The sequence below is a fragment of the Trachemys scripta genome, chromosome 20 (genome assembly GCF_013100865.1).
Source record: "Trachemys scripta elegans isolate TJP31775 chromosome 20, CAS_Tse_1.0, whole genome shotgun sequence".
In the NCBI taxonomy this organism is placed as follows: Eukaryota; Metazoa; Chordata; order Testudines; family Emydidae; genus Trachemys; species Trachemys scripta.
Genome location: NC_048317.1, coordinates 2,902,540 through 2,929,460, shown reverse-complemented (window position 1 = coordinate 2,929,460; position 26,921 = coordinate 2,902,540). Strand labels below are relative to the sequence as shown.

The 26,921-nt window shown below is 40.2% G+C and overlaps 1 protein-coding gene across 5 annotated transcripts in view; it reads left to right on the top strand.

The window, feature by feature from the left end:
• Positions 1–322: 322 nt before the first annotated feature.
• Positions 323–26,921, top strand: part of THRAP3 (thyroid hormone receptor associated protein 3) — a 67,609-nt gene continuing 41,010 nt past the window's right edge. For 3 of the 5 annotated variants that reach the window (XM_034754158.1, XM_034754159.1, XM_034754161.1), the window contains exons 1-2: positions 323–460; positions 10,495–10,575. The gene's annotated coding sequence lies outside the window, so the exon portion shown is untranslated. The remainder of the gene's footprint in view (positions 461–10,494; positions 10,576–26,921) is intronic. The other 2 variants (XM_034754162.1, XM_034754164.1) reach the window with 1 other exon arrangement.

Sequence of the window (26,921 nt, the reverse complement as noted above, 5' to 3'; positions counted from 1 at the left end):
TTCTGGCTGAAAGGATTTTAATGGCCACGGTTCCAAGCAGCACCTATGATTTCTTTTTAAAATCTTTCTCACTGCCCAATTCAGGATCCAGGTTAGCCACCCTGACCCCAGCCCCAGCCAGGGGCTCTAACCCCCCAACCTGGGCCCACCCCCAGGGGGAGTTGACCCCCCTCCCCCATGAGGCCCCATTCCCAGTGAGGGGACCTTTGACCCCGCCCGAAGCACCACCCCCTCCGTTCTACGTGCGGCGCGTGCTGCGGAGGAGGCCGGCCCCCGCGCGGGGCCTGCCGGGCGTTGTAGTCCCCTCCGCCGCTGCGGCCAATGGGCGGAGGCCGCTCGGGGACTGCGTCTCCCAGCAGCCCACGCGGCAGGCGGGAGCCGGGGCCTGTGAGGCGGCGTCGTAGGAGGCGAAGCGGCGCGGTCGCAGCAGCAGCGGAGGCCGCGGGTTCAGCAGGAGCCGGTGAGTGAACGGGCCTAGCGCCTCCCCTCAGCCCTTGTGCGGCATCGGGCCCGCAGCGCCCCAGCGCGTCAAGGCGGAGCCGCGCGCGGGCCCGGCCCTGAGGGGAGAGTCCCGCCGATCCCGGCCTAGGGCCCGGCCTGCGCGCGCGGCTCGGCCCGCGTTACCCGGCCGCTGGGCCCGGCCCCGGGCGGGCAGCTCGCGCGTGGGGCGGGCCCCCTGTGTCCCCTCGGCCGTCTCCGCCCCTCCCCCCCCCCGGGGATCGCGGGCCCGGGCTCGGCCCACGGGCAAGGCCCTGCTGACCCCGAGCTCCAGCCTCCGCCTTGCGTGGGCCCTGCGCGAGGGAGGCGGGCCCCGGGCAGTGCGCGCCGGGCCTGTGCTGAGCGGGCTGCTCCTTTTCCGGCCAAGGTCTGAGCCCCGCGGGAAGCGGGTGATACGGGCCCACGCACGGTCCGGTTGCCGTAACGGCATCGGCGCCGGGGCTTACATCGGCAACATGCGAGCGGAGATTAGGCCCAAGAAATCCGCTTGCTGTGGCTGTCCCCCGTGGGCCTGGTGTGTAGCCGTGACCCGCGGAGAGATCGCTACCTTCAGCCCAGCTGCCCCGCTCTGGGCAGACCCAGGCCGTGAAATGGGAGCCTGCAGCCTATGGGGGGGTGGGGGAGAACCAAGTTGCCGTCCTTATTGTTGGGAAAGAGGGCAAGCGCAATGGCCCACGTGTGCCCTGTTTAGTGTTTATGGTTCATGGGTTATAACACTCTTTGCTCAGCCAGTGTGGATGGGGCTTGAACTGTTCTAGAGCAGGGGTTCTCAGCCCATGGGTTGTGACCTGAAATTGGGTCACCAGAATGTTTCATAGTGTGACGTGATGGCTGCCGTGTCTCTGGTCCCACAGGGCTGGTTGGACTGGGCTGCCATCATGACAATGGGGGCCAGCGGAGCCCAATTTGAGTGGTGCTGCAACCCCAGATGTTGCAGTGCCTGGAGTTGCAAGCCAAGTCCAGCCAGCCCTTCAGAACCAGAACTGCCACTACAGGGGCAGTATGGGGTGGGATGGGATCTGCAACCTGACACCTCTCATCCTCCCCACCCCCAGCCTGTTTACTGGGTTGTGATAGGCTATCAACATTTATAAATTGGTCCTGAGCCCAAAAAGGTTGAGAAACTACTTTTCTAGAAGATCTGTCTCCCTTTGCGTATATCCCTCCAAATCCCAGAAGATAATATTTAGTCAGTGCCAATGTAATGTTATTAAAATGTTAAATTATTTAACAGGTATACTGCAGTATAATCTGAAGGCCACAACCAGGTTGTGCTAGTCACTGTATGAACATCTGATAAAGGACTCCTGGTGACCTGGATGTGAAATGCTGTGTATTCCACTTCCAGTCCCTTGAGAAAATGGGGTTCCTCAGAATAATTTAGTAACCTATTGTTTAGAGAGACAAGGTGGGCGAGGTAATGTCTTTTATTGGACCAACTGCTGTTGGTGAGAGAGACCAGCTTTCAAGCTACACAGAGCTCTTCCTTTGGTCTTCTGTGTAGCTTGAAAGCTTTTTCTCTCCAACAGCAGTTGGTCCAGTAAAAGATACTACCTCACCTGTCTCTAATATAATATTTATCCTTTGACTTTTCCCTGCCATGTTTACAAGTTAAGGATCTATAAAACTGCAGAGAATGTGGTGGTTGCATTGGAATTTTACTGTAAATGACACTATTTTGTTGTAAGTCTCATAATCATACTCCTATCTTCTGTATAGGAGGACTAAAATGGACTAGATTTTTATCTAAGACCATCTAGGTCACTTTTTGATAAACTGGAAGAGACATTGCTTGCTTTGCCCAAAGACTAAATCTGCTTCCCTTCTGGACATTGTTATTCAAGGTATGAAATGAGCTAGGACACTAAGCTGGATTCTCCAGCAGTGCAGTATGTCGTCACTAGGCTGTCTGACTATCCGGCTTCTAAATCATTGGTTTTTGCTTTTAGAAATGGCAAAGTTTTACTTCATAATGACTATTAGGATTATTTTGGGAAACGTATTTAATGTAACCTGTAAAAAATATAAGACAAGCTGGAGTCCTGTGTAACTGGGCTCACTCATGTAATTTAGACCTGGAACTTGATGCTCCTCAAAGCTGAGGCCAGTACCTTTACCCTTCATCTAAATATAATAAATGATATATATTTAACCCATTCCTAAGTGACAAGTGCCTAATATGGGCTTTGTTATCACTCTTGCCATCTGCTAAGCCTCTTAGTGTTCCCTTAAGTTGAAGGTGATATGACCACCACTCTGCTGGGCAAGCTCAGAAGGAATGCTGCTCTGAATATGGCAGGTACTGAAGATTCATGCCACCTCAGTGACTCTTTCTTATGGGGTATTTGTTTGCTTTATGGGCCCAGATAACTGTTTATAGGCTCAGGAGCTTGAGGTTTGCAAGTGCTTTGTATAGCATCATTTCTCATTAGACTTCTGCTGGGATAGGAGACAGATATTCCAGCATGAATCTTCTGATAACCCCCAGGAAAACTGTGTTTCTACTCAGAGAGAAACATTATGGGCAAACTCACTGAATAGAACAAGGAGCAAAGTACTTTGTGACATAATAGATTATGAGACTACAACAGTTTGCCCACTTCATAAAACTGACCAACTTGTGCCAGTGCCAAGACACGACAGTGATGGGTGCTGTATGCTAACGTAGATCATTAAAAGCAGGGAGAGGGTCCTCTGCCTCACTTTGTATCTGCTTCAGTCTTTGTGGAAGTGCCAAAACAGAGTGCTTGTTGGAGTGAACATTGAGTCACAACAGCAGATGCAATGCCTATGCTCTTCTTATGTGCTTTTCCTCACATTATTGTTTGGCAAAGGCAGTTACTTTTTTTTCTGGCACCAAAATCAGGGAGCTACTGTGCATGCTTATGGTGATAACCGTAATATATGTACCTAGTAAGACAGTAGGTTCATTATAGTGTTAAGGCATGCTGTGTATAGCCATCTCATTAGTCAGATGCTGGTATTAGGAGAGGGCTTCTGTTTGTCCTATTTGTTGCTATGAATTCTGACCCTCTTTGCAGTCCAGGAAAAGGATGTATTTCTCAACAGTTGGCTTGTAAATCTTAGGCCATCAGAATTTGCTGAAGGAATCTGATTCCTTCTTTTTGGCCTGGTCCCCACTAAGCCCCCACTTCGGACTAAGGTACGCAAATTCAGCTACGTTAATAACATAGCTGAATTCGAAGTACCTTAGTCCGAATTTACCGCGGGTTCAGACGCGGCAGGGAGGCTCCCCCGTCGATGCCGCGTACTCCTCTCGGCGAGCTGGAGTACCGGTGTCGACGGCGAGCACTTCCGTTATCAATCCGGGATCGATTTATCGCGTCTTAACCAGACGCGATAAATCGATCCCAGAACATCGATTGCCTGCCGCCGGACCCTCCGGTATGTGTAGACGTACCCTTAGTGACCATCTAAGTGCTTAAATATCACAATGAAAGGCACCTTAGTGATATCTGAGATAGAACAGGCAAGAACTAATCCACTGGCAGAAAGCAAAGCAGTGTGGGGAAAGGGCTGAGTAATGAGAGGCATTGTCACCTGCTCTGATATAAGGTCAATTGGAAAGGCATATGAAGCAAGATAGTTATTCTGGAGAGTCATGTAAAATGTATATTTTTGAGGCACAGAATACCTCAAGGAGTTTCCAGTGCCTTGCCATAGTTCAGCTTTTCTTGGAATCTGTATTTCCTTCTGTTCCAGCATATCTACAGTAGTACAAAAAATAGTGCTGGTCTCTCTTTTGCCAGATACAGAAGACACTGTGCTGAAAGCCAAGGGAAAAGAGCTGTCTCAAAAAGTTTTGGAGAATGCCATTATAGACACTGTTGGTTATGAGACTATTATCTCAAACCAGAGGGATCAGTGACCTTGGTCAATTTTTGAAACATATTGATAGTTTTAATATCTTGAGTCACTGTATTTATTTATCTCTTAACAAATCTTTTCCGATCCTTTAAGATTAAGAACGTGTCATTAACTTACGAGGAGTAATTCTCCCTGCACTGAAGGGAGAATGTTCTACGGCTCTGGACTAATAGTTGTGGTATTATATAGCTCTGTCTTCATCCTGGGTTTCTCTCTGCAGGAGGAGGAAAAGTGATTGTTCCACTGCAGTGCTGTACAGCATGTAGTAAACAGTGAAGATGCAGAAGGTCTTATCACATGCTAATGGGAAAACCCAAGCTGGCATGCCTGGGCAGCCAGAGTGATTTCCTGGTAGCCTTGGGTGTACACCTTTCTTATGGGAAGGAGTAGCAGGCTTGAGGAATGGGTAATTGCTGTTCTGAAGGCAGAATGACAGTGCAGAAACATTTTGCCAAGCTCTCTCTCTTCCTGTTCATAGCCCTGTGTTTTTATTCACCATCCAACTCTCTGCAAGGAGACCAAATCTTAGCTTGTAAATATGGGCTCATATCACTCCCCATCTAGTGCCTTTGTAAAATATTTGATGCCTAATGTGTTCCTGAGCTATCTGGTAGTCAGTGGCTGGCTGTGTATTGGCAACCATCAGGTACAAGTTCTAATTTATGTGCAGGGTGGATAAAAATCAATGATTTAAAAAAAAAATCTGATTTTTTTTAATTTAAATCAGATTTTTTTGATAAAATGCTCTTTGAGGAAAAAACCTATCTAAAGAGTTTTAATTAAGATACATTATAGCTCAAAGATATCTCATCATGGAATAGGGATTATAAATTCTAATTCTATAGTAGAAGGCAATATATTCATGTAATTTTTAAGAAAAGTTTTGTAAATGAGTTCCAATAGTTCATGAATTAGGGATCCAATCTTAAAGGGTTCCAGGGGTTTCTGTATAGATTATTTAGGTTAAGCTTTCTATCTACACAATGAGGCTCAGTGCTCAGTCTAGAAGATGCCATCAGAGATGCTTAGTTTTGCAGTTCCCAAACTGTGGATTTGTGTCTCCGGAGATACTATGCTTGTTAACAGCAAAAATGCTTTTAAATTAATAAATTATATAGAGGTGAGAAATAACAGACCTCAACCCCATTGTCCTCTGCAAATTTGTGTACACAAGAGTCAATCCCTTATCTCTCTCTAAAAGTGCAAAGTTTCAAAAAGTTGAATGAATAGAAGATTGTTGGGGGCGGAATAGATCTGGACAAAGAGAAGAAGTCTGGAGATAAATGTGAGAAGGGAGGGAGATAAAAGTGAAACCGTTTGAGCCGCATATTCCAGAAGTTTTGAGGTCTTTCTGAGTGTAGCCTTCATTGATTTGAGATCTACCATACCATTCACTCGCTAAAAGGGAAAACCTATAATGGCAGCAGGCCGTAAAAGAGACCCAGTTTTGGAATAAGAACCATTCAAGAAATATATGTTTGATGATGATGATTTAAAGAAAGCCACACCAGTGAACTGGTGGAAATCACTTAAGCACTTGGATTCAGAGACTGTTGAAGTGATAATCTCATTTTTAACAGCAGTAGCTTCTGCTGGTATAGAAAGAATATTTTCTTCCTTTGGACTAATTCATTCCAAATTGAGAAATCATTTGGGACCTGAAAAAGCAGGAGAGCTTGTTTTTCTTTTCCAGATTATGAACAAACAGGAAAATGAAGGTGAAGATGACTGAGTTAGCTGAAGAAGCCAATATTTAAGTTTCTCATGTTGACCTGGCTGATAGTTGATTTATCTTTGGTGTGGGTGTTTTTTTTAAATATTTCATTTAACTATTTTAGTTTAAAAACAATTTTAACAAAAACAAACCTGATTTTAAAAAACTTGAATGTTTAAATTCAAAAATTCATATGCTTGTTTTGTTAAAATATTATGTTTGCTGTTGAAGAAAAAAATCCAGAATACATAATGTTGTTGTTTTAGTTAAATAAAACAATTTAAATGGCTGTCTGGTGGTGTTCTCCTCCTAATACAGCATGGCAAGAAAATCCTCCAAATATTAATGATTAACCTGTTGAATTGGAGATAGTTCAACTCCCAATGACTTCATAAATATCTGCTTCAGTTACCTTTGGTAAATGAAATAACCAAACAATCATTCATTTTCTGATATAGCTGTAAAACTAATCTGAAAAGTTTTCAAAATAAATCACTTAAAAATGTATAGTGTGTACCTTCTAAAAATGAAACCTACATCCATCTCTGACTTGTGAAGAATATGTATTAAGGTTATAACAACCAACAAGAATGCACTTTTATTTAGAAATCCATGATTAAATCGAGTCTTCCTGACTAGTGATTTAAATCAAATCCACCCTGCTTACGTGTGGCCAAACTTGGTGCTCTGTACTTTACTCAAGTCGTTGTAGAAGTCTTGTCTATGATCATGCTGAGATATGCTTTGCAATTTCTGCTCATCTTACCTTTGAAATCACCCTCATCTCTAAATTACTTTACCTGTCCTATGTTTCTGCCCTATCCTGGACAAGCCCCAGGGCATTGTGGCAACCCTTTCTTGGATAACCAGCATTGTGTAGAAGGAGGATTGCTTGAGTAGTGTGTGAGACGTAGTCCTTGAGCTGTATGCACTGTCAGTTTTGGGAGCTTGAGACTCAAATTTAAACATGCCTCATGGCAGCCTTGCCTATATGGTGAAGCAGGCCCCTTGCTAATTTTTTTAATTTGAATTGCTTTAGTGGAGCTGTTCTGTGATATGGGTGTTTCTAAATGAAACGTGCATAGCCTGTATTATAGTGCTTTAGTACCACTCAGTTTGGCACAAAGGCTATTGAGGCTTATCAGCATAATCAAGCTTGGTTAATTCAAATAGTTTTGCAAATTCCATTTTAAAATCAAGCAATCAGCCTTTCAGGTTAAATTAGAGCTGTGTTCTGAATGTTTATTACCAGTTAGGCGTTTTGAAATTTGGTACCTAGATAAAGAAGTGGATGTCCTTTGATTGTGGTCAGACTCTCAAGGATGTTAGTAGGAAACAAAATGGATTGAGTGAAATTTGCCACTCTCATAAAGCAGGTGCAACTCCACTAAAGTCAATGGAGTTGCACCCGTTCACATAAAGAGATTTCATTTTATGTAGTGTAAAAGAAAGTATGCTGTTGGAGGCCATGTAAGCATCTAGGTGTACAGATGAAGTCTGAGGGTGTTTTTGGTCATGGCATTCCTTGTCCACTCTCACTACCAGCTGTGTAAAATAATAGTGGCCAGTTGCTGGATTTTCAGTTCTTCTGGTTTTGTCTTTACAGAATGACGGTTTGGCTTGTTAAAACTTAATAATTGTTTAAGCAGCCGCATATCCTTAATGCTTGTCCATAGCTGGAAAAGTTAGGTTACTTTGAGCTGTATTTAATATCTGCGGGTGCAGAGAATAGTTGCCTGGTACAGAAAATGTGTGTGGTCATCTGACTCTTTTGTTTCAACATTAGTTATGATGGTGACAGGGAGGGTTGTTGCATGTGTGCGAGAGAATATTTTTGCTTTACATTTATATGTAAAGAGCCCTCCCAGCGCTGCAGGTACTCCACCTTCAGGAGGGGATTAGCTTACAGCGCTGGCAGCGCAGCTCTCAGCGCTGGGGCACTGTTTACACTGGCGCTTTACAGCGCTGTAACTTGCTGTGCTCAGGGGGGTGTTTTTTCATACCCCTGAGTGAGAAAGTTGCAGTGCTGTAAAGCACCAGTGTAGCCAAGCCCTGAGATAGATTTAATAGCAGTAGGTTTCAAAAGGTACTGTGACTCACTAGAAAATATTTGGAAGATAACTGTTTGCAGTGTCTCATGAGTTAATTGTAGCCATTACAGCCATGGTGGCATTCCTTGCAGTCAGTATGTGTGTGTCCTTCAAACATACTGCACACTTGGAGACATATTGCTAGAGTCCTTCCTTCAGCAAAGATAGACCGACTGGTTTCACCACTCAGCAGCCGTGTGTGGGGTGATTTTAGAAATTGGCCTGTACATTTTGACGGCAGATCCCTGAATGAGGATGAAAGCACATTTAAGTGCCTACAGCAGCTCATCTTGGCCTACTCTGTTCTGTTAGTCTCTGAAGTGGTGGCTGGAGAGAAATATCTGCCATTTTGAAGGTTCTCTGGGTGACTACTTCAGTCTAACTCCCTGGGTCTCTTATGCTGGGAAAGGTCTTTCTGCATTCTTTCCTTTGGTGAAGAGCATTATTGCATCTGAAAAAGAGGGGCAGGGTAATGAAGGTGATCACTGCTACTAGCCGTGAGAAAGCTTTGAATTTCTACTTTTTTCACTTTGTAATATTGGAGCTATAAACAGTGATAACAACATGGGATTACTTTTTCACTGGCATGTTTGCATGGTTTCACTCCATGGTAACGGGAAGCTGCTGTTTTATAGAACACAGTGGCAATTCAGAGAATACTAAAGTATTGGGTAGTGATGGGCGGAGCACATTAATCTCAGTGAGACAACATTTGATTTTTTTTTTTCAGTAGTCTTTCAATGGCATTTTCTTTTCTGTAAAAATGAACAGGTTCAGAAAAATTCAAGCCTCTTCAAATATGAGAATATGCAGGCTGCGTAGCAAATCATTTATGGTGCGCTGACCGTTCTGGGCAGCGTCAGTAGAGCCATGTAACTTTGTCCTAGAATGATGCAGCATTGTGAAGGGATGACTGGCAGTTGCTGGGATTGTTCTCAGGAATACCTTTTTCTGAGAACGAACTTCCATTCTGGCTTCTCCATGTAATGAGTCAAGTGTGTGTGTGGTTTTTCCCCTTAGGCTTGTGTACCAACTAGTAACATACATTTTGATTTCAGCTCTTATAGCTGTCTGCATGTATGCTAGGATCTTATTTTCAGTTATCTGCTGTGGATAATTTGCATAGCCCATTATCAAGTTTCAACGTTGTATAGTTTCACGGCCGTATAAAGGGATATTAACTGGTACCTGATGTGTGGGAAATTTGTAGATTATTTTCACTATAATAATGATCGCCCTGCACTTTTCATTACAACAGCCCTAGTGTACTGTCACACCACATCCCTCAATACACAGTGCACTATTGCTGTACATGGAAGAGGGAAATATTTGTGTTCTGGTAGTCCCTGTAGGCCCCGACCAAGGTTGAGGGCTCCCTTATGCAAGGCTGTACAAACATAGAAAACAGGGCCATGAAGATAAGGGCCTAAATGATAAGACAAACAAACAAAAACTGACAACAAACAACTTGGCAGACCTTACAGGGCCATTTCTCGTCACTTGTCACTCCATAAGCCTTTTTCACCCATCCTCCCTCAGTTCAGCTACTAGTCAATCTCCTTCTCAGCCCTTATTCAACCCAAGTGCCCTCCTTCATCCCTGCCCACTCCATATATGACACTTGGCCTCTCTCTGGTTGTAATTAATAAAGTAAAATAAAAAAAATTCTCCTGGCCATTTCAAAGAGGCCTCACTATTTCTGGGGAGGGGGGATGTACAGAGGACCCACCTGGTCTCTCCCTGCCCCCACATGTCAGCCGGTAGCTCTGGCTCCCAGCCACTTTGATCATTCCTTTGTTATTTACGGTGGTAATGTGGCTATAAGAAGAGGGGAGCTGTAGTTTCCAGAGACAGCCAGGGTGTGTGTCAAACTTGTTCTCATTTGTATTTCACTTCAGTTTCTGCTGTGAGAAGGGCAACAAACTACTAATCTTAGTGAATAAGCCCCTGGGTTTCGTACTGTGAACATGGAAGCATTGCTTTTTTGCTCCTTGCTTCTCATGTTTAAATTCTGTCCCCAAGAGAACTAGATCTGTTATTAAGAGAACCAATTCCTATTTGTGTGCAACAAATATAAAATACATTGGCAACTAACCTAATTTATTATTTATTGTTTGTATAGTGTCATAGTTGTGATCACTTGCTGACTTAGGGCTTTAACTACTTTGCTGATGCAATTGAATATTTGAAACTTTTTGGTACTTTGTGGGGAGGAGTGCAGGGGAGAAAGACTACTGAGTTTAGTCAATCTTTCTTATCCCAGTAAACCTACATGCTTGCTGATACATGATTTCTTTTGTTTAGAAACTGGGGGAGAGTTTAACCATTTGCGACAAAGACCAGGTGTTTAAGAGCTAAGAACCACAGTTAATAGACTTGCACAAGGTATGTAAATACAGTCTTCTGTCAGGTCAGTTTTCAAATGTAACATGTTTGCAAATAATATGTGCACTTAAAAGGTATGATAAGGGGTGTGGAACTGATACCAGAACCTCACTGAAGGCAAAACCAAGCAAACCATTAATGTAAATAATCATTTTGAATAGGTAGAACTTTGGAGAGTCCTGCATGGCCAGTTTAGATAATGTGAATATCTCACTGCCTGAAATGGGACAACTTGGGTATTTTAAATCATCACTACATGGAAGTTACAATTGTTCTTCTGTTAGAGGGAATAAAAATTAACTGCAAACACTATTCCTATCTTCTCTACTCATTGAGCCTATCACACCAATAAGGAAATAATCTCTCGACAGCTGGGTTGGCAATTTCCAAGGAAAAGCTAGTTTAGGACAAGACGCGGGTAAATACCAGATTAAACCTGCCTTAAACTGGGAAAAATAATTGCGTCAGTGTCCAGCAAGTTCAGCAGGCATACAGCAAATCTTTTCAAACTATGGTTACGTCCATTCAAAACTGCGGAATAGGCTTGGCCTATTCACTGCATCAGAGTTGGTCGTCTGCTACAGAATGCTGCATGGACAAATGGATCTGGACTGGGATCTGCAACTCCGCGTGCTTCTGATTGCTTAATGCTGCAACTCTGCATTGTTGTTTTCATATAATTGAATGTTTTTTGTCTTTTGTTTATATAATACTGAAATAAGAATCATGACGTGTATAATTTCCGTGAGAAAATACCGAACCAGAATATATGCAGACATTCCAGTGTTCAGTATTATACTTACCATAAATATTATGTAATATATGTAATATTACATCCTCTGCAGTTTTGTTTTTTTATTTGTACAACCCTAAATTAATCTGTGTATCAACTGCCTTATGTAATCACAATTTGAGTTTATAACTAAAGCTAAGTGTAATGTGATGTGTATTAATGAAACCGTTTTTTGAATAGAAAATACCTTAAACTGGTACTAACTAGATTTTCCTGGGGTAGAAGAGACCATGTTTTTCTTGGTAAAAAACACCTCTGGTAAATACCATGCCATCCTTGCTTGACAGCCTCTGCTGCATTGCCATTCAGTGATCCTGTTATCCCTCTTGCCTTCTTGATTCTGAACTAAGTAAACAAACTAACAAACAAAATTCTCAAAAATGGACATCTTAATTAAGAGTTGTTTCCTATTTTCTGAGTCAGAGGGATAGGTGCCCTGTAAATATCTAAAATAAAAGATAGATACAGATACATGTATATGTACACAGTTCTTATAAAAAACATATCTGATTTCTTTTCCTCCTTCGGCTAGTCCTAGAGAGCTAGTACATCTTTGGGAGAGTGACCTGGAGTCTCTCTTGGCTCATGCATCATCCACTGAATTATACTAAGTTTCAGATGCAGAGAATTTTTATCACTGGTGTCTATGCATGAGCCAAGAAGAACTCATCTTGACTCTGAAACACTATAACCCAGGAGCAGCACATGGAACTGCACAATCTCATTTTTAGGCAGTCACTTTTGAGAATACAAGAGCACTTCGATGGATGGAAGCAGTGGGCTGAAAGAGAGTTGCAGCAAGAAAGCTATCAGCAAATGTGTCCCTTCTTTCACTATTAGAGTGGGTTTTATAAAGAGTGCTGTAAAATAGTAGCGGGACAGTGTCTGGAGTGGGGTCAGTTTTCCTCTAGCTCAAGGGGGGTGGGAAATGAAGTATGTAAAAATGTAATAAATGACCTATATTCTAGAACAGCTGTGCTACAATCTAGCAAAACATGAGTATGGTATATTCTGTCGTGATAGGCCATAATCTTAAATATGTAGTGTAGGACTACATCATGAAAAGATAACCAGTGCACAGTTCAGGGCAACTGCACCTCTGTTTTTACCCCCTGTGGTCCACCAAGGGCACCCACTTTAGCATCCTGGCTCCTCAGACATCATCTCTTTTGAGTTGATACCTGCGTGACCCACCCTCCTGACTGGGGTTTTTCCATGCTGCACAGTTCCCAGCCTATGCTATGAGATCTCCATGTAGCCAGCTGCCTAAATTGACCAGCCTCTGTGCTTTGCTTTCTCTCCAAAGGCTATAAACAGCATAATTGCTAGCAGTTACAAGTTACCACGCAGCCCTTTAAGGAAGCATGTTTATTCTTAAGGTGGCAACATTTCAGAGAAAACATATTAAAACCAATAAAAGAACCTACACACATGCTAAAAACCTTACCAGAGGTAACTCCAGATCCAACCTTGGGCTCTAGTGGGTGTCAGTCCTTCAAAACCTGTAACTGGATTTTCCCCATGGCTACAAATTCATAGCTGTCTGATTCAGAACCAGAACAACTGTGAATAGTTCAAAAAAAGAACAGGAGTACTTGTGGCACCTTAGAGACTAACAGATTTATTAGAGCATAAGTGATGTAGCCCACAAAAGCTTATGCTCTAATAAATTTGTTAGTCTCTAAGGTGCCACAAGTACTCCTGTTCTTTTCGCGGATACAGACTAACAGGGCTGCTACTATGAAACCTGTGAATAGTTCAGTCTTTCCTTTATACATTTTGGGCCTTTGATCTTGGTCTCATGTAACGGATGATCAGCAAGCAATAACCCCTTAGGAGGGAGCTTCAAAAGGCTTGCATTTTGCATAACCGAAGATGGGCAATTTGCATTAACCTCTCCTCAGACTTCCCAAGATAATCCATTTTCACACATATTGTCCCAAGTCAGTTTTTGTTTGGTACATTTTCCATATATTCCTTTGACCCCTCAGGTCTCACTTCTGTCACATGTCCCCATTTTAAGAGGTTATATACAATCCCAGACCACAATAATAAATAAACCATTTAATACAAGTGATCCCAAAGATACTTAAACTTATCCTTGGATGACCTTACTGAAATATTACAGGGAATTGCCGTATCTGTCACAATCTAAAACCATTTTGTTTTTCTGCTGGGAACAGTGGGAGTTAGTCAAGGTTCAAATAAGCAATCAAAACACTTCTTGGGAATAAACATCTGATCTGGTTTTGCAGCTTGTCAATAAAAGCTGTCTGGGTTCATAGTAGGCTAAATGTCTAAAGGGTCTTAATTATTCAATATTGGCTGTAATTGTTCATGTTATGCATCAGAAAAGACCCCAAAGGGACTGGGATTCAGTTTTTAGCATTACTCACTATTTCTTTGGAAACATGACTTCCAAAGTTTTGCATGTAAAGTTGTGCAGTTTTAATGAGGTAAATGAGATTAGTATGTGGAGTCTGCTGGTTTCCAGACTACACTGGAATTAGTGACGTGTGGGGGTTGGAAACTTCATTGGCAGGCACACAATTTGTTCTTCTTTGGCTACATAGAAAGTAGCACAATAACTTGAATTATGCATATGAGTCTGGTCTTCCTTTCTATGAACTGATTGGTGAGTAGTTTTGTTATGCAAAGCAAAGGGGAACTTTTTGGAGCATTTCCTGCTCCTTTTGTGGAGTGAAATCTAAACAGGATTAATGGATCTCCAACTGCTTCTACAAATGCACAAGTCACTAACAGCTACTCAGTATTAGCAGGACATCACTATGAGGAAACTATCATTTAGTTTTGAAATGAGAAATTTTGGTGGGTGTTCTCATTCATTCACCTCTGTTCCTTTGCGTGCATTTGAGAAAAAAAAAAAAAAGTCATGTCTGCAAAATCCATTTTTTCTCTGTATTTTGTGGAAACTTTTCCTTTGTTCATTTTTACTGTTGTAACAGAAAATCCAGGTCTCCAGCTTCTTATTACAAATATCCAAATGTTCTGGATACCTGATCAAGGTTTTCTGTTGGATGTAATTGGCATGTTTGGGATCCAAATTATTTAATGACTTTAATGGAAGTCTAAGGCTTCTTACGCCGTGTGATTTATAAATTCAGTTTAGTAGTAAAGTAACTAGCACCAGAGTTGGAGACATTGATTAATTTATAGCTAGTGGAATTATTTGGAAAGCTAATATTTCTGATTAATTTATTTGTTCTGTTTGGAAAAGTGCTTTGACCTGGAGCCATAATGTCTTGCTATCGAGTATTTTGGTCTTCAGTCACATACATAGCTTGATTTATGTCAATAGTATTGGAGAATTTCAGCAATCCAGACTATAGAAAAGTATATCTGGGAATACTAGAAAAGCAAACACTGTCATCAGATAAATATCACTCAGGGTGGTGTTTTGGGGTCCCCTCCCAGAAAGTAAAATGTCTTGCAGATTGTCAATTCATACTTTGGAGAGGTTATATTTAAACTCTACTTCTCTATGGTTGCATTGCTGAATATCTATGCCAGGAGACTAAAATACAGAATGCAACTTGAAACCAGGTTTTCCAAGAAAATTAAAGATGGATCAAGGAATACAATCAAGCTTTTTGCTTCAGTAGAGACACTTGCATCAAGCAGCCAATCTTTCCTTCATATCAGAGATGGGGAAAACTGCAAAAAGTTCCCAGTTCCTAGATTGCATGAATTCACCATGACTCTTGGTAAATTTTTCTAATGGGTAATTACCCTCTCTCAAAAATTTACACTTTATTTCCAGTCTGAATTTCTCTAGCTTCAACTTCCAGCCATTGGATCCTGTTTTACCTTTCGCTGCTAGTTTGAAGAACCCATTATCAAATGTTTGTTCCCCACATAGGTATTTATAGACTGGAATCAAGTCACTCCTTAACCTTCTTTGTTAAGCTAAATAGATTGGGCTCCTTGTGTCTGTCACTATAAGGCATGTTTTTTAATCCTTTAATCCATTCTCGTGGTTCTTCTCTGAACCCTCTCCAGTTTATCAACCCCATTCTTGAATTGTGGATACTAGAACTGGGCATAGTATTCCAGCAACAGTCACACCAGTTCAAAATACTGAGGTAAAATAACCTCTCTGCTGCTACTCAAGATTCCTCTGTTTATGCATTTCTCAGGTGTGATTTGATGGTCTGTAGCAAACACCAATTAATACCCCATCTTGTGCTTTATCTATTAGGATATTGATCCATAAGCATTCATGATCATTTTCTTCCATTCTAAAATAAATGTATGAACTGCATCCCTTGATGTGTTGTTTCATCATCCACTTTATTATGCATTAGGGACTCGCTCTCAATGAGATTTGTATGATATTCCACATGTTTGATTCCAAAACCTATCTGTGAAATGGCTACGTGGAGTTTCTTTGTAAACGTGAGCTGTGGCTATCTAATGGAAACACAGTTACAACTCCTGAAATTAGATCATAAACTATTAGTGGGGTGTGATGTATGTTTAGGAAGGGTAGTCTTGTTAAAACACAGGACTTGGTGTTGGAATACCTGAGTTCTATTGGCAGATCAGCCACTGACTTGCTCTGTTACCTTGGGCAAGTTGATTGACCTCTTCAAACTTCAGTATCCCCCATATATAAAATGGGGATAATACATCACCACCTGATGGTGTTGAGATGCTCCATTACTGCAAAATATTAGAAAACCTGTAAGCTTTATAAGTGGCTTATGTCAGTTGCAGAAATAATTGTTTTCCAGTGTGGGGGTAAACTATGTGAGGGCAAAAAAGGGGGGTAATTTGTGTGGGAAATAGAAAATGTAACTAGGTAGCATGGAGGGAGAACTGTTGACTTGAGAGTAAAAGCCAGCAAGTATTTTTCCTGACTCTGCAATTGTTTTCTGATGTATGTTTAGAAAGCTCTTTTTAGGGGACTGACATCTGATACATAAAATGGCATTGATTAAAACTAGTGGTGTAACGTATGGATCATACTTTTGGGTAATTTAAAGATTTTGATTTATATTCTTTAAAATATGTTGTGGGTTTTTTTTGTTATAAAGCATTCCTTTGTGAAACTCATCTTTTGTATTTGTCATACCTTGGATGCAAATTTGTTTTCCAGCAATCCGTGAAATTTATAGGTTTTAATTATTTTTTCACTCTCCATTGTTTGTCACGCCCTTTTGAGAGTTTTTTGCTTGGCAAACATCTCCTCCTTCCCATCCCCATGTTTTTTAGTTGTCTATGTTTTTCCTTTGTTTGGGTCAGCTTGGCACTAGGAACAGTTTTTTTTGGTTGCTGCAGCAGCAAGAGAAACACCATTATGTTTCTATTCTGTTGGCTGTTCATATTTCTTTTATGGTAACAAGTGAAAAAAACGTTTTAAAATCTAAAGGACATTCCCAACTGGCTTATGATAACTAGGACACTGTTTTTAAAAGGAACATTATAAAAATGACAGCCATTTTTTTTTTTAAACTAGTGTTTAGGGTTTTTTGTTTTTTGTTCAGTTTTCTTATGTAAATTTGACTTTGGAGTATCAGTCTGCCCTCATTTGGTGTTTACAACCAACATTCTGGGTATATTACAAACATGGATACAATTTTTTCGGGTAAAATTCACAGAACAGTCATGGGGGGGAAGGGACAAATCAGGGTATCATACGGTCACAGTGGGACTGAAGGCAGAGCCAAAGCCCTGCCGCCCAGGGCTGACATGGAGATCTGTTAAAGTCACAGAATCCATGACCTCCGTGACCAAATCATATCCTTAATTACAACCAAGTGATTGGGTAAATGGGATTATAATTTGCCCTTCCCAGGGAGGTCTCTGTACTTCTCACTTTGTGTCTAGAGTTTAACCAGAACATGTTCCCCCTCCTTTTTCCCATTCAGGGCAGTTTTAAGAGATGCCAGTTCAGATAAGTTCTTGGGGTTTCACCAGTTCTTCTGCATGGGTCATCATATTCTAATAATTTCTTACTTCTCAGTTAGAGATTTTGCATGCTGTTTTGGCCTCTTTTCCAGAAATTTTGTGTATTGCAGAACCTTTAAACAGTTGGTGAAATTGGATACTCAAATGCTGGTTTAGCTTTCAGGAGCTGATATTTTTTTTTAATTCTACACAGCTGATAAAATAGAATTAACCACCATTTTCTTCTTTCCTGAAAGATGAGCTGAAATCTGTCTGTACAGTATGGGCTAGCAGTATTCAGGTGGACAGGACTTTAAATTAGCCTTACATTGATTTTTTTAGCCTGGGGCACCATGCCAAACATCATGGGGAGATGCTAATATCCATATTTCGAACCCAGATTAAGAAGAAATACTATTGTTGAAAGGGTAAGTGCTTTTAACAGCATTTTGCAAGCTACCTTTGGGATAGAATGCATTAGCTATTAGCTGTCAGCATTATACATCCAGTAAGACAGCTTGTGATGGCTGTTGTAGCCAAGTGAAGCAATAGTTAGATGGAATACCTAAACTGGAATTTAGAGTGAAGGTCTCTATGCTTGGGGGAAGGCAACAGGTGATCTTTGACAATTGAGTGGTCAGGACATCTGGCACCACCAGAAGCACAATGCTCCCAAACACCACTCTGTGTAAAAAGAGAGTGTTGGATAAACAGAGTTGCAGTGCATAGTAAGTATTTGTTGTTGGAATATGAGTGATCTTCGGTTAATTGACTTCTTGAGACTGACACTATACATACTTTATATTTTATAATTAATAATTATGTATTTATACTTTTGGATGTTCTTCAAATGTCAAAATAGGGGCTACCCCTTTGCTTCATGATAAAAATGTATGATACCTAAATTCTTGCTATGCCATGACATTGATTCATGGTATCAGAGACAGCAAATACTTAACCTTAGAAACAGAAGTTCAATTTTAGAAAGCTTAGCTACATCTAGTACACCATATAATCTTGTACCAGGAAGTTATCAAACCATAAATTATACATTATGTGATTTTTACTGCTATGCAGCAAACTATTGCTGGAGGCTGTATGTTCTGCATTTCATGTAAGCTTGAAAGCATGTATATTCTCACTGTGCCTGTACGTGTAAAATGAAATAAGACTGTAATTTTTAAGGATTGCTGCTGCTTTCTATGGTAACTTTTCCAAATCAGTACTTTCCACTGGTTATGCATAACGGCATTGCTCAGCAGTGACACATCTGTTGCAAAACAAACAATTGATGTCCTAGAATAAGAAATTGCACTGCGTGACATTTACTCCTTAGGAGGCTTCTGCTAATTTCATAGTTCCATTTTTCAAATGCAGTGTAATTGCTGGAAAAATCACTAGTGCTCTGTCTTTAGAAAATACATATCACAAAATAGGTGATTTTTTTAGTAGAATCAGGAGTTAAATTAAAAAGAGGAGCAGACATTTTTTTAAGTGGGTGCGATCCCTGAATTGTACTGGTTTTGTTCAAGTGTGCTTTTTTTCATTCTGCATGAAACAATTGTTATATTTGTTGTGTAATGTAAAGTAACAAGTATTAGACCGTGTCCAGCAAACTCAATTGACTAAATGTTTCTATCCTTGTAATTTCACGTACTGGGGGAATGGTGCTTCAGGCTGGTTAACAAATACATAGCTTGTTCTGTCCCAATGTTACATGAAGAGAATAAACATATTTAATGTCAATAAAATAGATTTATTCTGTCATTTCATATTTCATTGTTTTAGAATACACTTGGATGGGACCCCAATGTTGCTGTGTCTGTATCATAGGGAGTATCCCACACTGTTAATTCAGACAAAAAACAGAATAGCTTTATAGCTTTTATAATCTGGAAGAGCTGCTGTTCTAGGATCTCTAGAATACTGACCAAGCAATTCCTCAGAGCACCATGTAAATTCATAATGCAATTTTTTTGAGGCTCCTTGGTGCTGCTGCTTAAAAAAACTCTATATAATACTGTGTAACAGACTTGAAAAATATACTTAAGTTGCCCCCTTGCTTGCAGTAGGGTAAAACATTTTCTTACAAAATATCTGTAAATAAGTTTTCTACCATGCTGTGAACCAAATTTTTGACAGCTTGATGCCATTACACCTCTCTTAAAAGTTAGGTTAGTTACAACATGTTTGGAGTTTCATATGGGAAGAGTCAGTCTCTGAAAGTGAATAGAAACTAGGGTAAGCGGAGCTATATTTGACAAAGCTAGTGTCTCCTTGCAGTAGTCAAGTAATTAGAACCTTGTTTTCAAAGCAAATTTGGCATGAGTTAAAGTGGCCGTGTTGTCCAGGAAGGTTCCCTTTCAAGATGGTAGGGCAGGTGAAGTTATTTTAAACCACTGATATTCTGTGTACTGTACTCTGATTTCTCTCATTAATCTCCATTAAGTACCCAGCATTTTGCTTTTATTCTGATCTATAAAAGGGAATTGCAGTGTTCTGTTTTCTGTGAAAGCTCCCAGTGAAAATAAAAAGCAAAGTCTGCTTTAATGTTGCTAAATGGACAGGTTGTGTTGTGATTAAAAACATAAAATTCTCTACAGAATAATAAAATTTAAAAACGGACTAATCTGGGATATGTTTGAAACTTCAACAGACTTGTATGGTTATCTTCTTAGAAAATTCTTGTAATAAATAATTTTGAGTATGTAGATATCATTTTCTGTCTTGAGCTTTCATACACCAGTAAGTCATTATCCGCAATACCCTTTTTCTTTTACTTTGGATTCACTGAAAAACTCAAACCATTTTTAAATTCCTCCTTTCTAGTTTGGCTTTTGAATTCTGTCGTTGCTAAGGTGCCTAATATTCTCCACCCCACACCCCCACTTGCCCAGGATTGCTTAAAATGGGTGACGTCTTAAGTGATGGTCCCCTGTATTTTGAACTTGCTCCCCGACAAGCTGAAGAGGACAAGAGGTGCAGGAGGAAGGAGAGACTGGCTCCCAGTCATGGTCAACAGCCTCCTGCTGAGCCTGAAAACATCTGCCCTCCTTGGAATAGAACTTGTGGTTCAAGGATTGGCCTTGTCAGCCACCTGAGGACCCATAACTCCCATGGAAGATGATCATACTCGGTAACGAGTGATCGCCCATCATCATCAATATTCCCCACCCCGCCCCCCCACATGCACACGCTTCTGAATAATGTCACTTTTTTAGTAACGAGTGTTAAAAGTGTTCAGGCTTATGTTGATCCATGCAGTCTTTTTTGCTATGTCTGCACTGCAAGTGCTACAGTGGCACAGCTGCAGGACTGCAGCTATGCCACTATAGTGTAAATGCATCCTGTGTCGAGGGAAGGCATTTTGCTGGTGATGTTAATCCATCTCGTTGAGAGATGGTAGTTACGTCAGTGGAAGAATTCTTCCATTGACCTAGCTGCGTTGACAATGGGGGTTATGTTGACCTAACTATAGCACTCGGAGCGTGAAATTTTTCACAGCCCTGTGCAACGGAGCTAGGTTGATCTAATTTTTAAGTGTAGACCAGGCCTTAATGAAGATGGTGGACTCTGAATGAAAGGTTATTTAATTATGTGAGCGCCCAGTACTACGGCGGAATGTGCGTGAGTGGTCCTTCCTGCTGACTTCATGGGATTCTGCCTGCATGGTTTCCATTGCAAGGTTGAGCCTTGACTTAAGAAGTAAAAACCTACTAGAAAAGTAAAATAATACTGAGACTTCATTTTCTGAAGTAACAAAACCAAAAGGTGCTTTCAGTGTTCTGTAAGATTTAAACATTTTTTGTACACTTGACAGAGAGAAGTAACATTGACGTAGTTAGCTATGCCTTTTGCATTTCAGACGAGTTTTGCTGTTACCTTATCAGAGTCGCAGAGTGACGCTGCTGGTAAATAACTTTTATGCAGTTGTCACACATAGCAGATATAATCCTTTTTTTTAATGAGGCTGGACTGTTCGTTTAGAACAGCGACTTTAATTGGCTTTGTGTCATTAAATTTAACATCTGTCTAGGATACTGAAGTAAGACCGTATCATTTTCATCCTTCATTTTTTATTATTATTATTATTATTATTATTATAGATATTCAAGCTTGTCAAAAACTGTTCCCATAATGTTTTTCTTTAATCAAACTGGCAGATCTTACTCCTTGCACTGAGATGGAGTTGTGTAACTGAGGTCGACTTAGCCTCGTAATGTAGACCTACCCCTAGATATTTGATTATCACTCTGAGTTTGATTCTCAAATGGCCATACAGTAGATATGACAGGTGCAAGTGATAAATGAACATTGGACTGTTGTTTCTTTTATTCAGGGAGTTAATGCATAGTATGAAAAATATCCCACTTGGGCACTAGAGTGGAAGGGGAAAGAGTGCCCCTTCTCATTTCTTTGCCAAATGTACATATTAAAAATGTAAAGACAGCAGGAAAGTCATGATGCTACAATGTTGCTTTGGAGCAGTTTTCAGTAAGTTTGTAGTACCTGCATACAAGAGAACGTGCTAGGGACATGGTTTATTTTGGTTTTGCTTGTGTTAGATTATTCTAGTAGCTCATGTCTGGTGTAGATAGAGAGAGGTCTGCCTTGTTTTTCAGTATTTGTGTTTCTCATGCAATTTGATCTACTCCAGTCACACTGGACATGGATTGATTATTATTAACTTGAAAAATAACATGCTATAAAACATACTTAATATGATAGTAGCTGGCTATTCTGTTTTATAATAACCTGATTCTTATTCCATGCCCCTAATTTGAGCTAATACCTTAAACTCCTACATCACCTTCCATTCCAGGATCCCAAAATACTATACAGATGCAAAGTACATCTCTGATTCCTGCCTCTCCTGCCACCTCCCTGGAAGGCACGCAAGTGTCACCACTTTTTACAGATGCTAACTTGAAGTACAGAGTGTAAGTGACTTGTCTAAGATCAGATGAAGAGTCAGTAACAGCACCAAAAATAGGGACCAGGAGTCTAATCAAGATCACACTTCTCCCTCTGCTAGTAGTCAGTTGTTGAATCCCAAAGCCTGTTGTTGCAGGTAGTTACCAAGTTGGCAAACTGAATGTTTTCAGAAGGCACTGAACAGCTGCATTTCCACTCATGTCAGCAGTATAGAACCCTGACTCCTTTTTGGAAAATATAGGTTGGGGAGTTGTGGCAACCAACAGTAAGTGATCTTCAAATGATAACGATGCAGCTTTGTGGCTGTGGGCAAGGGCTAGATGAGTTGAAGCAATATAAGTCGTTTAAGTCTGTAATTTGGACATTGGAAAGTTGCTGTTTTCAAAGAAAATGAAGTTTCAAATTATTACTCTGAAGTTTTGTTAATTCCCTGTTTAGGCAAGTGGCTGCCACTGCTTAATTATTCATAGTACAGTTTGTACTTAAAAACAACTGTTTCTTTGGTTTTCTGTTTAGCATGCTATTGGAGTTCAGATTCGTAGAGTACAAATATGTTAAAGGAGAATGCATTTTATCTTTACTGAAAATGAAATGAAGGCTAGTTTAAGCAAATAAAGTAAAGTTTAACAGTTGTTGCTAAAACTGACTTATTTTCTGGCATTGAACTTATTAAATTATAATTAGGTTGTGAGCTGTTTGGGCAAGGAATTGCCTTTCTGTAGGCAGCATGTACTTCATTTTGGGTGCTTTCTATAGTATAAGCAAACTACACGTTTTTTTTTGTTATTTGCTAATGTAATAAAACAGAACTGCCCAGATTGGGAGCAGGTAAAAATTAATTTTTCTTTCCCCAACTAAACGCATCTTCCTACAGAAACTTTACAAAGCATTATTCGTTTTCCTGGTCTCTGAGAATGCTGAGCCCAATTGGTTCTATGTCATTTTGTGGCCATTTAAACATTAAAGTGTACATGTAAGCTAACTTTTTTTTTATTCCATTGATTACTAAATGTTCCTAGCTTTATGGTAGATGCTTTACAGACAAATATGAAGACAAATGAAGTGTTTCTTTTGGTAGAGACCAGTATGCTGTGCTTTTGCTTGGCAACATGTGGTGATCTGTGGTATGGAAGTTCTCTATAGGATTCTTGAGTGTCATCTAGCAGGCTAAGAGTGTTCTGCTCTGATAGCGTCTACAGAATTTGCCAGGATATGTAGGGATTCTTTTCTGTTTCAATCCTTTCACATGTGTTAAAGTAATAATTAAAGATACCTTGAAAGATATTCCAAAAAAGGAATTGGGAGGGGAGGGAATCCCGAGAGATAATGTAATAGAGGCCACGAGGAAAAAAAGAGGAAATGGTTCTAGAAAAACACACTGCATGTAAACTTTAGAAATGTTCTTGATTTGACCCATGTCTTGGCACATGAAAACGTTCTTAAAAATGGGCTGGAATGATCTATAATCTCAGCTTCAGTACCTCAGTCTTGAGTGCGTTACCTCTCTGCCTCACTTTCCCTATCTGTAAAATAGGGAAAAATAGAGCTTGCTTACTTCCTGGGTGTGTTGGATTAATGCTTATGATAAACTACCGTGAAGATAAAAAGCAGTATTAAATAATAAGAATTAAATTAATTGGAGCTTTTTAGTTGAAAGAAAAATATGTTTGGAATACATAAAAGATCAGTACAAAAAGATACTTATGAGATCAGTATGCTGGGGAATAAGCTATAAAAATAGAAAAGGGTTTTTATAGTAAAAAGAGAAAACTGATCTAACATGGATGAATTTTTCCTCTATTAAGATTATGAAAGGCAGCAAATTCTCACAGAGCTTATTTTTCGTAGAGCATAAGACAAATTTCCCTGTCTTCCATCAATCAGATCACAATAAAAATAATGGAATTATGTGTTTAAAAATCTCATGATTATGGGTTTCTCAGAGGATTGACAAAACATCGATAATAGCCTAGACCCAAAGGAAATCGTTGAGATTGTGCATTTAGTAAAGTAAGTGGAACTAGTGGTGAATAGTTGACTTAAAAAAAAAAGGGGGGGGGGGGGGGGGGATAAAGGGGGTTTGTGAATTTGATATCAGTTGCATACTCAGAAAAAATGAGACACTTCCGCTATTGGTCCTTGTTGAAATTAGTCTGTAGGAATCTTTGATCTGATTTACTTGTGCAAATGGTCATCTTTGAAGAGCCATTTACATTTACTGTTTGTCCCATTTTTCTGAAAATTGCAACCCTTTATATGGAATTCTGTAATGAAACCTGAATACATGATTCACCCATTAAGCCTTGATGTATTCATATTTAAATAGATGAGTCTTCTACAGGAATGTTATGCTGACATGAATGTATAAAGTAAGGAACTATGTCTCTTGGCTTGTGGTTTCCTTTAATGTTAAGAGAATTACATGCTCCTGGTCCTCTGATCACTAACAAGAATAAAAGGAAAACCAGCATAGGTTAACAATGAAATGTGTTTTGAACTGGCATATACTGTGAAATAAATGCTCCTGGGGAAAGTGGTGGGTTTTTGTCTGGGGAGTTAACTTGTCAATCCGTAGTCATGGAAATGTAGAAATGTAATACAGCTTCAGGTAGTGCCTTTGGCAATCAGTCCCATGGTTTCCTTGGTGATAACACTGGTAATGATCCAGAAGGGGAAATATCAGACTCCCATGGTATGCCTGATTGGAGGTACAGGTTGCTGTAAAACACACAATTAATAATTTAGAGAACAATACAGAATAGCTGGCTATATGAGCAGGGTTAAGTAGCAAGTACAAAATACAGGTTCAAATTAAGAAGTTATGTCATGCAGGCATGGAAAATGAAACTGGTTGCGCTCCCACACTGTAATATGGTGTTAAAAGCCTACCCATCCTAATTTATATACTGTCTGTACTCTTCCAGGGGTGCACCTCAGAATTTGGGAAAATCTGATAGAAAAGTCTATCCTAACTTTGGGCTGTAGCAACCAAGTGCCAGCATTTCAGGAAATAGATGAATCTAAAGGTATGACAGTGACAACTGTTGTTGCCAATGAAAGGTCAAACGTAGCAACTGTGTGGAATCCCTCCCCAGCCCTCACAGAAATTGTAAGAATAAAGATCAGAGGGGGTAGCCATGTTAGTCTGGATCTGTAAAAAGCAGCACAGGACTCTTGGTTGCTTTTTAAAGAATAAAGATGTGAACTTTGTCTATGTTCAGCTGTCTCCCGGTACTTCCTAGCCACATCCAAGAACAGAATTTAAGGACGAATAAACAAAAGAATCGGAAACAGGAAATAGCTTCCTGTAACTTTAGTAGCCTTAACTACTTTTGAGCCTAAACTGGGCCGCTTGCTATGCTGATTAACAATACTGGAAAGTTCATCCGCATTTGATGACTAAATGATAGCAGTGGTGCTAAACCTGAAACCACCAGCTACTTGTGAACTTAAATAAGATGGGCTGCTAAACAGTGTTATTTTTAGTTATACAGTCACACAGCACATGTTTGGTTTGGGCAGCTGGCAAACGATACCGAGGAGCCCTCTTTCAGCCTGCCAGGGACTTGGTGACATTCTCAGTCTGCAGTTGCTTTTTTATTTTTCTCTCAAAAATCTGTGATTCTCTGCTGGTCTGTTTTTAAGAAGTAAGCAAAAATGTGACTTCACCACTAGCTATCAGCTGAGTCGGTTTTTCTGAACAGGTGGTGCCAGTGGACATCCATTTCAGATCAGGCTGCAAATGAATAGTTCAGATCTGCATTTCCTCTTGTAGTGGAAGTTATACACACCAGGAGTTGCTTTAATGTGCATAGGTAAACGTAGACCGGAGCAGAAAAAAAGCCTTATCTGGAGGGTAATGCACAGAACTGGATGTCAGGAGTTTTAGGTTTCATACTCAGCTCAACCACTGATTTGCTATGGGCCCTTGGGCAAGCCATTTCACCTCTGTGCTTCAGTTTATCCATAGTTAGAATTGGAATAACATCCTTACAGTGGAGTTAAGGTTTAATTTATTAGTAGATTGTAAAACATTGTAAGTGTCTTGTGTGGAAGGTACTATAAAATGCAATATTTGTTATTAATATTTCCTGGACAGATGACTGTCTTATTGAGTTTTTCTTGCTGCTTTGAACCTATTAGTCTTTACTCTAAATAAATTCATTAAAATGCATAGCTTGTTATTGAAAAATCTCCATTGCTCTGTAACTGCTTAACAGACTTGGTCCCCAGACAAAATGTTCAACATGGGCCGTCACAACTTAATCTGTCTTGTTGCATTGATGCCAGCAAAAAAGCCTTCGGTAAAGAAAGTTTTTAGCAGATTTTCAATTTAGACTTAGGACTCAGTTCTAACTCTAGTTACACCCATTCAACTGAGGGCAGAATGGGGCCTTAATTAGGTGGGGAAGGGATGGATGCATCTGTGTCAGAGATGTCACTGGCACAAATGTTTTGTCTTCTAGTCAAAAGACCTTATATCATTGTGAAATAAATAGCTAATCTAAAATTTTGTCCCAAAATAATGCTTGTGCCTCTGAATTTTTTCCTCCCTTTATAGCCTTAATGTTGTTCCTTTGTATCTTGTAATGTGTCTTTATATTGGAAATAAGACTTAAATGTAAAGGGAATAAATCCCCAAGGCATTCTAAAGTTACAGGTACAATAATCGTTTGTGCCACTCCATGGATTAGTATGGCTGGGGTGC